Consider the following 14,651-nt stretch of genomic DNA (forward strand, 5'->3'; position numbering starts at 1 on the left):
CCAATTGAAAATGGATCCTGCCCAGAAAAATAATAGAATACAAACAGGATTCGAATTGAGTTGGCACGGTAAACGTGCACTCTGCAAAATTTGAAAGAAGCGGGGAAAGTCGCAGTAACCGCCCGAAACCAAAATATGTGAGATGGAAATCACTACTGCCTATCCCTGCCACGCAAAGCCTATATGCTGGATTTCTATAGGTTTCGATAGGGGTAGGTTTGTAATTTCACCCAAACGTGACGTAACCGCCTCTCACCCGGATTCATACACGGTGGGCGCCAAAACAAAGTGTGTCCTTGGCTGAAATCGACTCCCTCCCCGATTCATATTCATACGTGGTGGGCGCCAAAAACAAACTCTCGTCGGCAAATATTCGGTGTATGCGAGATTACCGTCCTATCCCCTTCCTCTCTACCTCCCTTTCCCCATTCGTACTCCGTGGGCGCCAAAACACCCTCTCCACCCCACCCTCCTCCGTCCGCCGCCGTCCACCACCCCATCCACGGCCGTCCTCCTCCACCATGCCGGAGCTGATACCCCGACACCGTCATCCATTACAAGAGATCGACCTCTCTCATCCATGGCTTCGGACCGGGATCCTTGCATCACGTCCTCTCGCTTCGTCCCTGCCGTCGTCCACCTTGCCGGCGCCGCTCCTATGATCGTCTCGTCCACCGCGCCCCGCTGCCACCGTCTACCCTCCTAGATCTACTTCCACGCCGCCAACAGCCATCGCTACCGAAGCACCGTCAATTTCTCAGCAGATGCGTACACGGCGCCACACCAGAGGCGGTACTCTTTCGTATCTGCTCAACTTATTTATCGCACCAAGAAAATAGATCGCCACTGCTTTACTCTGATTTCTTGTCTTGGTTGCGAAGTTGCCTTTGTCCGGTTTGCACCTTCAGATCTGCCATGGCACGCTCAACACCATACTCGCAATGCTTATGGTTTTCCCCTTTTATATTCCACACTAGTTAAATCACAGTAGAGTAAATTTCAAAATTGGGTCAGTCGATTTTTTAGAGCTCGCTGGAGTTTGCCGGTGCAATCAAAGGGGCTCGGGTGGGGACGGTGGTTGTGGGGGGTGGTGGTGGGGCCTCGTCGAATGAAGAAAACTTGACGCGGGTGGGGGAGGGGTGAGGGTGGCGGAGGAACACAGGCGGTGGGGCCGGTGGTTCGGCCGGCGGCCCGTGCGGTGTTCTGTATGGGAAGCACAGTATGTTCCTTGTCAGGAAGGGGAGCAGGGACATCTGTAGTAAACAGCTGATAGAGTTGGCCTGTACGTGATCGATAGGCTTTCAATTACTAGTGGCAATACAACACCGTAATTTCTAGCCAGTTCCACTTTCCCGATTTACATATCCTGGTTATGGTGTACCCATGTTATGTACACTATGGGGCTGTTTGGTTTGTGACTAACTTTGCCAAAGATTGCCACACCTAAGGTTAGGCAAGTTTGACCAACTTAGGTGAGTGTTTGGTTCAAGCCAGATCTTAGTCAAGCCACACTTGGACCCCACATGGCATACACACAAAAAGTGTGGCAAGATTCCCTTAGGCTTGCCAACTTGTGGCTCTCATTTTGATGAACTAACCTTAGTCAAGTTTGGCAAAAATGTGTGGCAAATTGTGGCAATGCTAGTCCTAAAACCAAACAGCCCCTATGATCTGCCTAGTTGTTGTGTGCTCTTGTTATCATGGTTTGGCAATAAACTCTCTATACAGTATATAATGAACCTATCATCTGCCAGCTATCCTTACTTCTGGAGCCTATTTTTGTGTACTTGTGCCAGATTATATAAATGCACACATCATATTACAGCACACATGAGCTCTCTCATCAGAATCCAGTGATAGCACACAAGTGTTTACAGGGGCGCCCCTATATTAGAATATCATCTGCATTACAAAGATAATCTCACAACTATTTATGTTTTCATGGTTCTCAGATATTATACGCAATTACAGTGAATATTAGAATCCGTGCATCAGAAGAATATTATGGAACACTGCAATGACTTACAAAATTGGCAGCAAGGCATTGAGTGCCATTCTGGAAGCAATGAAACTCGTACGCTCCCCACCTGTTGATTCTTGTTCAGAATATCATCCTAATGACTATTCTAACCTCGAGGAGTCAAAGGCAGATGGCCTGTCCTGTTCACCCATCAAGGTGCCTGTTCTAATTTGGCAAGGTTTTATTGATTGCGCGTATCTTGCATATGTTGTCTTGTACTTCTTCTACTTTGTTGCACCGCCATCTGCTTAGTTTACTCATCATATATGTCGAGATGCCATGCCCATCCATTATCAATACATATTCCATCTGTCATCATACCATGTTTTTCCACTCAAATGTTGTTCTTGTGTATCGGACATCAAAAAGGAAGAGGGTGATTGCCGAACCTGAAGGAGCACTAGCAAAGTCCTCGAAAAATGTGGTGGTGCCAGAGAAAACAGACAGCACCCCACTTATATTGGTTGTACAACCAGTGACACAAAACGTAGGACCGACTCCAGCAGACTGTACCCATACTTCACTGGCCACACCACTAGCCCCACCACACAGGACCTGCACTCCAGCAAAAGGTATACGATTTCATTTGCCATAGCACCAGCTGTACCACAGAAAAATCCCACTCCCGCAAAAAGTACAGCAAGTCCACCGGCCGAAGACCTATCCCAACTGCAGAGACGTCCAATTCCTGCAGATTGGAACCCCATTCCATTTATTCCCAGTTTAAAAGAAATGCTTTTAATGTTGTTAGGGACTACGTGCATATATTCCCATCATGGGAAGATTATTGTGAAGACAAACGCCATTTTCACATCTTCCTGTCCAACTTACGTGTAAGTGCTATTATTCATGGCTATTATTTTCCTGTTTTCTGCTGATTGAACACATCAATGATTTACATTACATTGTTGTAACTAGGTGAGGGTCAATCTGGATAGTCATGACGAGCAAAGCTTGCTTGTGCTTTTCAAGGAAGCATTGCAGCAGTATCGGTGTTACCTGAGGAAATCACACTTTGATGGCAAGTCTATAAACGAATTTCCGGTGAAGTCTCCTGTGCTAAATTTAGAAGACATTGAATGGAAAAACCTTGTTATGCACTGGTCTCGTTCCTAGGATGAGGTATTGTCTATGAAATCACATGACAATTTGAACTTCTACTTTTCAGTATGTGCCTTACGAATCTTTTTTGCAGGAAATCTGCTCGAAGAAGAATTTCGGTTTGACAAGAACGACGGGATATCGCAAATATGTTGCCCGCTGCTTTGCTCTTGTTAGTACCTGTTGTGTTGTATCACTGTACTTGCATACATACCTGGTTCATTATGTGACAGCAGTATGCATGATAGCTTGCTTATCAATAGTTCGCTCCAAATTATCTAATCTGTATGAATGGTTACATTAGTGTAGAATATATCCAATGCCAATGTTTTTTAGCTCTGCATTGTTCTTGTAAGTATGCTGTCCTTTATCAGTGTACTTATAATGACAGGTGGTTGTTCATGTACCATCACTCTGCAGCTTATTTTCCTTTGCCCTCCATTTTCTACACATCAGATCTATATTTAGTCTTACCATAAGGTTGGTACTGAAGAAGTTTAGCTGCGCATTGCTCTTGGTTGTACCTTTTGCTTGTATCACTGCACTTACATTTATAGTTACTTGGTTATGTAGCATCACTCTTCATCTTATCTTAAATATTCTCCATTTTTCGTATATTATCACATCTATATTTACTCTTAACAAAATGTAGAATAAAGGTAATGCTTTTGAAGAAGATTCTGTGGTAAACTTCTTGAATTGCCCCCCCCCCATCAGCATGGACAAGGCCTTTATAGAGCCTGTCTTCGCCAATAATGTAAGTTTGTCCATCTCAAGCCTTCAAACTTTGTTGTATATATTTGGTTAGGCATGACTACAACAATTGTTTATTTTTGGTGTTTGCATCAAATTGCTTCTTTAAAGTTTATTATATGTAGTTCATAAACAAAAGTTCGTCCTTTCTCAATTTAAGTTTTTAGTTGTACAACCAAGTTCCTTCTTCATACCATGTAAATTAAACTATACAGAGCAAGTGATCTTCTTTTGCACTGCATGTATGCTTCTGTTCTTCATCTGTAATCCAGTGGTGTGGTGAACCTACCCACTATAGCACAATGTCATATTCTGCAATGTCTTAACTATGAAAAATGTCATATCATTCTACTATTATTTAAACCGCCTCTTTATTTGCCAATCTGCAATGGTATAAATTGACGGCACACTAACCATTGATACTTATGAGTTCTTGATCTGAATCCAGTGGTGTCGTGAAGCTGCCAACTCCTTCACAATGTCATTTCCTGCCATGTCTTGACCTGAATAGTACCATATTGTGTTAATGCAAATTTAAACTATGTCACTTTATTTTTCAGTAAGAAATGTGATGAATTGTTAGCACTGATACTTTTATGTGCAAAACCTGTCATCTGTCTGCTTGTTTATCTTTCAGAGTGAGGAAGATATAAGTGTTGAACAAGCGCGGTCTCATCATCTTGCTCAGCTGCTTGCGCTACAGCTCCCCAGCAGGGCTAACCTTTCTTGAACTCTATTGAAGTGATGACGGTTTTGTATATTATTTTGTCGGCGTGTTTATTTGCACTAGTGGTGATCTTTGAGGTCAAGTGTATGTAATCTACTGTCTGCTTGTGCTTTATTATCATAGTGGCGAACTCTGATGCCAAGTGGATGTAATATGCCATAATTGCTTTATTGTATAGTATAGGTTTTTTCTTATTCACTATGCTGCAGTTATTTTACTGTATATATATATCATGTCTTCGCAGTAAATCGGCCAAACCATAGAATTACGGTACATAATCGGGCCGTCATGCAATCATGATGTAGGTTGGGCCTGAAACGTGCTGATCAGCTCACGGGCCGGCAGCAGCCCAAAATGAACCCCGGCCCATGATTGTGTGAATCAAATCACGGGCTTTTAACAGGCCAAAAAATTGTCTCGGTCCTTGTTTGGCCCAATCATATATCGGCTGCGAGCAGGACGAATGCAAACCGGGCTGTAGTTAGGCCCAACTATATGACGGGCTTTTAACAGGCTGAAATTAATATAGGGCCGAAATGTTAAACGGGCCCTTAACAGGCCAAAACTAATATCAGGCTGAATTACTAAGTGGGCCTTTAGCAAGTGGGCCCAAAAGCATAGTGTCCAGTTGACAGGCCAAATTTGATATGGGCCATAATTAGTCCCAAAACCTCTTAAAGGGCCGGACCTGATATGGGCCGTAATTTGGCCCAGAACATGGTAGGCCTTTAATGGGACGGATCTCATATGGGCCACTATTAGGCCCGGAGCGTGGCAGACCATTAATAGACTGTATCAAATATGGGCCGACATTTGGCCCAAAACATGGCAGCCAATTAACGGGCCGGCCTACTAGGGTCCTCAAAATCTTGTGGGCCTACAGCTGGCTCGACCCATTAATGTCGGCGAAATCTCGTGGGCCTTTAGCTGGGCCGGCCCATTATGATCCATAAGAATTTTGTGGGCCTTTACCTGGGCCGGCCTATTATGGCACACAAAAATCTTGTGGGCCTTTACCTGGGCCGGGCCATTATGGCCCGCGAAATCTTGTGGGCCTTTAGCTGGGCCGGCCCATTATGGTCCGCAAAATCTCGTGGGCCTTTAGCTGGGCCGGCCCATTATGGTCCGCAAAATCCTTTGGGCCTTTAGTTGGGCCGGCCAATTTAAACTTGTTGGGTCATGCCACGTGTCGACGTATCATAGGCGCCTTCTGTCCAGTGAGTGGATGACATCTGTCCCGACGATGAGCTGACACGTGTTTCCTCTAGCCAATGATGATTTTACACGTGGAAAATCCCCATTGGTCGGGGCTGTTAACGGGTTATCGGATCCAAAACCCAACCCGATAGCTTAACGGCGTTCCATTACGGTGGATGCCACGTGTCGGTCACCCTTGATGAAAGCACTTCTGTGACGCGCGATTTATCATCATGGAAGTGGACACTTCCGTGATGATAATTTTGGTAATGTCATGGAACACTTCTCCGACAGCACAGGTATGACTATCTTGATTCTGTCATAAATTTGTCATGGATGTACATGCATGACAAAAAAAGCGACCTACTGTGACAAATATGTATCATCACGGAAGTGTATTTTTTGTAGTGAATACATCTTAATGCTATGGTTGGGTTTTACCTTAATGAACATTAGTAGTTGCGGATGCTTGCTAATAGTTCCAATCATAAGTGCATAGAATTCCAAGTCAGGGATGACATGCTAGCAGTGGCCTCTCCCACATAATACTTGCTATCGGTCTAGTAAAGTAGTCAATTGCTTAGGGGCAATTTCACGACTCCTACCACCACTTTTCCACACTCGCTATATTTACTTCATTGCTTCTTTACTTACAAACTGCCCCTACCTTTTATTTACTTGCTCTTTATTATCTTGCAAACCTATCCAACAACACCTACAAAATACTTCTAGTTTCATACTTGTTCTAGGTAAAGCGAACATCAAGCGTGCGTAGAGTTGTATCGGTGGTCGATAGAACTAGAGGGAATATTTGTTCTGCCTTTAGCTCCTTGTTGGGTTCGACACTCTTACTTATCGAAAACTGTTGCGATCCCCTATACTTGTGGGTTATCAGGGCTCGGGCGCGATTAATGGAGACGTTGGGAGGGAGGTGCGCGGCGAGTAGAGGTCAAAGGGCTCTCCTCCCAATGAGCACGCGCAGGGGTCTGATCGCACGCCTCCCGTACTCAAATAGCTACCCCGTACGGCACCTCCTTGTCACAACCCTAGTCAGTGCATGCATTAGAGTGACTGCATCATGTTTACTTTTCATAGAAAGTTGAAATGGGGACTGATAAATGATACGTCCATTTTGCATCATGCTTTTATATCGATATTTATCGCATTACAGACTGTTATTTCACTTTATATCACAATACTTATGGCTATTCTCTCTTATTTTACAAGGTTTACATAAGGAGGGAGAATGCCGGCAGCTGGAATTCTGGGCTGGAAAAGGAGCAAATATTAGAGACCTATTCTGCGCAACTCCAAAAGTCCTGAAACTACACGGAACGTCTTAAAAGAAATAAAGAAAAATCCACGCCAAAGATGAAGGCTAGGGGGCCCACACCCTTCTCACGAGGGTGGGCCCCCTAGGGCGTGCCCCCTACCTCGTGGGCCCCCTGGTGGCTCTCTGATGCTCATCTTCTCCTATATGAGGTCTTTCGATGAGAAAACAATGAAGAGGAACTTTTCGGGATGAGACTCCGCCGCCACGAGGCGGAACCTTGGCGGATACAATCTAGAGCTCTGGCAGAGTTGTTCTGCCGGGGATACTTCCCTCCGGGAGGGGGAAATCATCACCATCATCATCACCAACGCTCCTCTCTTCGGGAGAGGGAAATCTCCATCAACATCTTCACCAGCACCATCTCATCTCCAAACCCTAGTTCATCTCTTGTATCCAATTCTTGTCTCAAAGTCCGGGATTGGTGCTAGTAGGTTGCTAGTAGTGTTTATTACTCCTTGTAGTTGATGCTAGTTGGTTTAATTGGTGGAAGATCATATGTTCGGATCCTATATGCATATTATTACCCCTCTGATTTTGAACATGAATATGCTTTGTGAGTAATTACGTTCGTTCCTGAGGACAAGGGAGAAGTCTTGCTATGAGTAGTCATGTGAATTTGGTATTCGTTTGATATTTTGATAAGATGTATGTTGTCTAGCCTCTAGTGGTGTTATGTGAACGTCGACTACATAACACTTCACCATTATTTGGGCCTAGAGGAAGGCATTGGGAAGTAATAAGTAGATGATGGGTTGCTAGAGTGACAGAAGCTTAAACCCTAGTTTATGCGTTGCTTCGTAAGGGGCTGATTTGGATCCATATGTTTCATGCTATGGTTAGGTTTACCTTAATACTTTTGTTGTAGTTGCAGATGCTTGCAATATAGGTTAATCATAAGTGGGATGCTTGTTCAAGTAAGAACAGCACCCAAGCACCGGTCCACCCACATATCAAATTATCAAAGTATTGAACACGAATCATATGAACGTGATGAAAACTAGCTTGACGATATTCCCATGTGTCCTCGGGAGCGCTTTTCCTATTATAAGAGTTTGTTCCGGCTTGTCCTTTGCTACAAAAGGATTGGGCCACCTTGCTGCACTTTATTTACTTTTGTTACTTGTTGCTCGTTACAATTTATCCTATCACAAAACTATCTGTTACCACTTATTTCAGTACTTGCAGAGAATACCTTGCTGAAAACCACTTATCATTTCCTTCTGCTCCTCGTTGGGTTCGACACTCTTACTTATCGAAAGGACTATGATAGATCCCCTATACTTGTGGGTCATCAAGACTCTTTTCTGGCGCCATTGACGCGGAGTGCAGCGCCTTTGGTAGGTGGAATTTGGTAAGGAAAAATTTATATAGTGTGCTGAAATTTACTATCACTTGTTACTATGGAAAGTAATTCTCTGAGGGGCTTGTTCGGGGTATCTTCATCCCGTCCAGTAGAGCAAAGAGTTGCTCCTCAACCTACTGAACCTATTGAAAATGAAACTCCTTTTGAATTTCCTTCGGCTATGATGGAAAAACTGCTAGCTAACCCTTTTACAGGAGATGGAATAAAGCATCCTGATGAGCACTTAATATATGTGGATGAAGTTTGTGGATTATTTAAGCTTGCAGGTATACCCGATGATGTTGCTAAGAAGAAGGTCTTCCCTTTATCTTTGAAGGGAGATGCATTGGTATGGTATAGGCTATGTGATGATATGAGATCATGGGACTATAAAAGATTGAAGTTGGAATTTAATTAAAAGTATTACCCTATGCATCTTGTTCATCGTGATCGCAATTATATATATAATTTTTGGCCTCGCAAAGGAGAAAGCATCGCTCAAGCTTGGGGAGGCTTAAATCAATGTTATATTCATGACCCAATCATGAGCTCTCGAGAGAAATAATTATGCAATTTTTTTATGCTCGGCTTTCTGAAAACAATCGCACCATGCTCGATACTTCTTGTGCTGGCTCTTTTATGATGAAGACTATTGAATTCAGATGGAATTTATTGGATAGAATTAAACGCAACTCTGAAGATTGGGACCTCGATGAAGGTAAGGAGTCAGGTATGACACCTAAGTTTGATTGTGTTAAATCTTTTATGGATACCGATATTTTCCGTAAGTTTAGCACTAAATATGGACTTGACTCTGAGATAGTAGCCTCTTTCTTTGAATCTTTTGCTACTTATGTTGATCTCCCTAAGGAGAAGTGGTTTAAATATCATCCTCCCATAGAAGTAAATGTAGCTGCACCTATTAAAGTTGAAGAAAAGACTGTCACTTATAATGATCCTATTGTTCCTACTTCTTGTATTGAGAAACCACCTTTCCCTGTTAGAATAAAGGATCATGCTAAAGCTTCAACTGTTGTTCGTAAAAGCAATATTAGAACTTATACACCTCCTGAGCAAGTTAAAGTAGAACCTAATATTGCTATTGTTAAAGATCTCTTGTCTGATAATATTGATGGGCATGTTATTTAGTTCGAAGGTGAAACTGCTAGAATTGCTAAACCTTGTGATAAGGATAAACATAGACATGTGGTAGGCGTGCCTGTTATTTCCGTTAAAATAGGAGATCATTGTTATCATGGCTTATGTGATATGGGTGCTAGTGCTAGTGTTATACCGCATGCTTTATACGAAGAAATTAAGAATGAAATTGCACCTGTTGAGTTAGAAGATATTGATATTACTATTAAACTTGCTAATAGAGATACTATTGCACCAATTGTAATTGTTAGAGATGTTGAAGTCTTGTGTGGGAAAACTAAATATCCTACTAATTTTCTTGTTCTTACTTCTCCACAAGATAGCTTTTGTCCAATTATATTTGGTAGACCCTTCTTAAATACTGTCAATGCTACCATAGACTGCACTAAGAATATTGTTACTGTTGGCTTGGATGATATGGTTTATGAGTTTAATTTCTCTAAATTTAGTAAACAACATCGTGAGGAAGAATTGCCTAGTAAGGATGAAATTACTGGTCTTGCTTCTATTGTCGTACCTCCTAGTGATCCTTTAGAACACTATTTGCTAGACCATGAAAATGATATGTTCATGAATGAAAGAAGGGAAATAGATGAAGTATTCTTTAAACAGGAACCTATTCTAAAACACAATTTGCCAGTTGAAATCCTAGGGGGTCCTCCTCCACCCAAGGGTGATCCCGTGTTTGAGCTTAAACCTTTGCCTGATAATCTTAAATATGCTTATCATGATGAAAAGAAGATATATCCTGTTATTATTAGTGCCAACCTTTCAGAGCATGAAGAAGAAAGATTATTGAAAACTCTGAAGAAGCATCATGCTGCTATTGGATATACTCTTGATGATCTTAAGGGCATTAGTCCCACTCTATGTCAACATAAAATAAATTTGGAAGCAGATGCCAAACCAGTTCGTGATCCTCAACGACGTCTGAGTCCTAAAATGAAAGAAGTGGTAAGAAAAGAAATACTAAAGCTTCTGGAGGTAGGTATAATCTATCCCGTTGCTGATAGTGAGTGGGTAAGTCCTGTTCATTGTGTCCCTAAGAAGGGAGGTATTACTGTTGTTCCTAATGATAAAGATGAATTGATTCCACAAAGAATTATCACAGGTTATAGGATGGTAATTGATTTCCGGAAATTAAATAAAGCTACTAAGAAAGATCATTACCCCTTACCTTTTATTGATCAAATGCTAGAAAGATTATGCAAACATACACACTATTGCTTTCTAGATGGTTATTCTGGTTTCTCTCAAATACCTGTGTCGGTAGAGATTAATCAAAGACTACTTTTACATGCCCTTTTGGTACTTTTTCTTATAGATGTATGCCTTTTGGTTTATGTAATGCACCTGCTACCTTTCAAAGATGCATGATGGCTATATTCTTTGACTTCTGTGAAAAGATTTGTGAGGTTTTCATGGATGACTTTTCCGTCTATGGTTCCTCTTTTGACGATTTCTTGAGCAATCTTGATCGAGTTTTGCAGAGATGTGAAGAAACTAATCTTGTCTTGAACTGGGAAAAGTGCCACTTTATGGTTAATGAAGGTATTGTCTTGGGGCACAAAGTTTCTGAAAGAGGTATTGAAGTTGATAAAGCCAAGGTTGATGCTATTGAAAAGATGCCATGTCCCAAGGACATCAAAGGTATAAGAAGTTTCCTTGGTCACGCCGGATTTTACAGGAGGTTCATTAAGGACTTCTCAAACATTTCTCGGCCTCTGACTAATTTATTGCAAAAAGATATACCATTTGTCTTTGATGATGATTGTGTAGAAGCATTTGAAATACTTAAGAAAGCATTAGTCTCTGCACCTATTGTTCAGCCACCTGATTGGAATTTACCCTTTGAAATTATGTGTGATGCTAGTGATTATGTTGTAGGTGTTGTTCTAGGGCAAAGAGTTGATAAGAAATTAAATGTTATCCATTATGCTAGTAAGACTATAGACAATGCTCAAAGAAATTATGCTACTACTGAAAAAGAAATCTTAGCAGTTGTATTTGCTTGTGATAAGTTCAGATCTTATATTATTGATTCTAAAGTAACTATTCAAACTGATCATGCTGCTATTAAATATCTTATGGAAAAGAAAGAAGCTAAACCTAGACTTATTAGATGGGTTCTCTTGCTACAAGAATTTGATTTGCATATTGTTGATAGAAAGGGAGCTAAGAACCCCGTTGCAGACAACCTGTCTAGGTTAGAAAATATTCTTGATGACCCACTACCTATTAATGATGACTTTCCTGATGAACAATTAAATGTTATAAGTACTTCTCGTAGTACTCCATGGTATGTTGATTATGCTAACTATATTGTTGCTAAGTTTATACCACCTAGCTTCACATACCAACAAAAGAAAAGGTTTTTCTATGATTTAAGACATTACTTTTGGGATGACCCACATCTTTATAAGGAAGGAGTAGATGGTGTTATTAGACGTTGTGTACCTGAGCATGAATAGGAACAGATCCTATGCAAGTGTCATTCCAAGTCTTATGGAGGACACCACGCTAGAGATATAACTGCACATAAGGTATTGCAATCTGGATTTTATTGGCCTACTCTCTTCAAGGATGCCCATAAGTTTGTCTTGTCTTGCGATGAATGTCAAAGAATTGGTAATATTAGTAGACATCAAGAAATGCCTATGAATTATTCAATTGTTATTGAACCGTTTGATGTTTGGGGCTTTGATTATATGGGAACTTTTCCTACCTCTAATGGGTACACACATATTCTAGTTGCTGTTGATTACGTTACTGAGTGGGTAGAAGCTATTCCAACTAGTACTGCTGATCATAACACTTCTATTAAAATGCTTAAGGAAGTTATTTTTCTGAGGTTTGGAGTCCCTAGATATTTAATGACTGATGGTGGTTCACACTTTATTCATGGTGCCTTCCGTAAAATGCTTGCTAAATATGATGTTAATCATAGAATTGCATCTCCTTATCACCCACAGTCTAGTGGTCAAGTAGAATTGAGCAATAGAGAGCTTAAATTAATTTTGCAAAAGACTGTTAATAGGTCTAGAAAGAATTGATCTAAGAAACTTGATGATGCATTATGGTCTTATAGAACTGCATATAAAAATCCTATGGGTATGTCTCCATATAAAATGGTTTATGGAAAAGCATGTCACTTACCTCTCGAACTAGAACATAAGGCATATTGGGCTATTAAAGAGCTCAACTATGATTTTAAACTTGCCGGTGAGAAGAGGTTATTTGATATTAGCTCACTTGATGAATGGAGAACCCAAGCTTATGAAAATGCCAAGTTGTTTAAAGAAAAAGTTAAAAGATGGCATGACAAAAGGATACAAAAGCGTGAGTTTAATGTAGGTGACTATGTATTGCTATACAACTCTCGTTTAAGATTTTTTGCAGGAAAACTTCTCTCTAAATGGGAAGGCCCCTACGTCATCGAAGAGGTCTATCGTTCCGGTGCCATAAAAATCAACAACTTCGAGGGCACAAATCCGAAGGTGGTAAATGGTCAAAGAATTAAACATTATATCTCAGGTAATCCCATAAATGTTGAAACCAATATTATTGAAACCATAACCCCGGAGGAATACATAAGGGACACTTTCCAGAACGTTTCAGACTCCGAAAAGGAATAGGTATGTGGTACGGTAAGTAAACCGACTCCAAAACAATTTCTAAGGCAATATTTCTCCGTTTTGGAATATTTAGAAAAATAGAAAAATAAGTAGCAGTCCGGGAAGGACACGAGGGCCCCACGAGGGTGGTGGGCGCACCCTACCCCCCTAGGCGCGCCCCCTACCTCGTGAGCACCTTGTGTGCCTTCCGGACTTCGTTTTCTTGCACGTTACGTATTTTGGATGGTAAAAATTATTATATAACCTCCCGAAGGTTTTGACTCCCGTATCACGCAAAGATCTCCTGTTCTTGTTTCAAGCTATTTTTCTGACAGATCTAGGTTATCATGACGGCCCCAAGCGCCTCCAAGGACAACTTCTTCGAGAAGGTCATCAACCCTTACCTCGCGGAGGTGTTGCGACACCCTCAAACCGTTGAGATGCGTGATGGGTTGCTGCACATCCACGAAGAAGAGGGACCAAAGGGGACCGGAAGCATGGAGACGAGGCTCGAAGCAGTGGAGCAAAAAGTTTTCAAGTGCCAAAGGATGGTGGAGCGTGGAATCAACGCTAGCCACATGATGCTCGCGGAGTTCACCAACAACTACAAGTCGAATGGCAAGAATACCGAGGAGGCCATCTTCAAGCTACATGAGAAGATCGAGCACCTCCAAGCCCAAGTCTATGACCTTCAAAACCAAAACTATGAGTATGAATATAGATTCAAAAGAATGAGTTTGGCTGTAGATTTGAGGATTCCAGAGACTCGATCATCTTTCTATGTTGGTGAACCTATGCCTTAGATGGATAACAAGCCCGCATCATCAACAACACCTACACCGTCCCCTCCAACAAAGAAGAATTAAGTATCTGGGTATGGGCACTCCCCTTGGCAACTGCCAAGCTTGGGGGAGGTGCCTCGGTATCGTATCACAATCACAATTCCTATCTTTACCGCTTTTCTTAGTTCAATCCTATTAGTAGTATCTTGATCTAGTAAAATAAAGTTCATGGCATGATCTAGTTTTGAGTTTTGCTTTATGATCCCTCTATGTAATCGAGTCCGTGAGCTATATATAATAAAGATTAGTGTTGAGTCAAGGGCTTGATTATTTTGCCATGATCTTGGGTGAATAAAAGAAAAGAGAAAAAGAATAAAAAGAAACCAAGAGTTCATATTGATCTTATTGAGAGTAATGACTTCACATGGAAAGAGTATGATGATTAAAAGTTGTTGGGAGTTGGCAGACATAGCTTTGGTCATTGTTGCAATTAATAGGAAGTAATAAGGAAAGAGAGGTTTTCACATATAGATATATTATCATCGACATCTTTTATGATTGGGAGCACTCATTAAAATATGACATGCTAAAGAGTTAATGTTGGACAAGGAAGACAATGTAATG

Source organism: Triticum dicoccoides, chromosome 3A (assembly GCF_002162155.2).
Source record: "Triticum dicoccoides isolate Atlit2015 ecotype Zavitan chromosome 3A, WEW_v2.0, whole genome shotgun sequence".
NCBI classification, from domain to species: Eukaryota; Viridiplantae; Streptophyta; class Magnoliopsida; order Poales; family Poaceae; genus Triticum; species Triticum dicoccoides.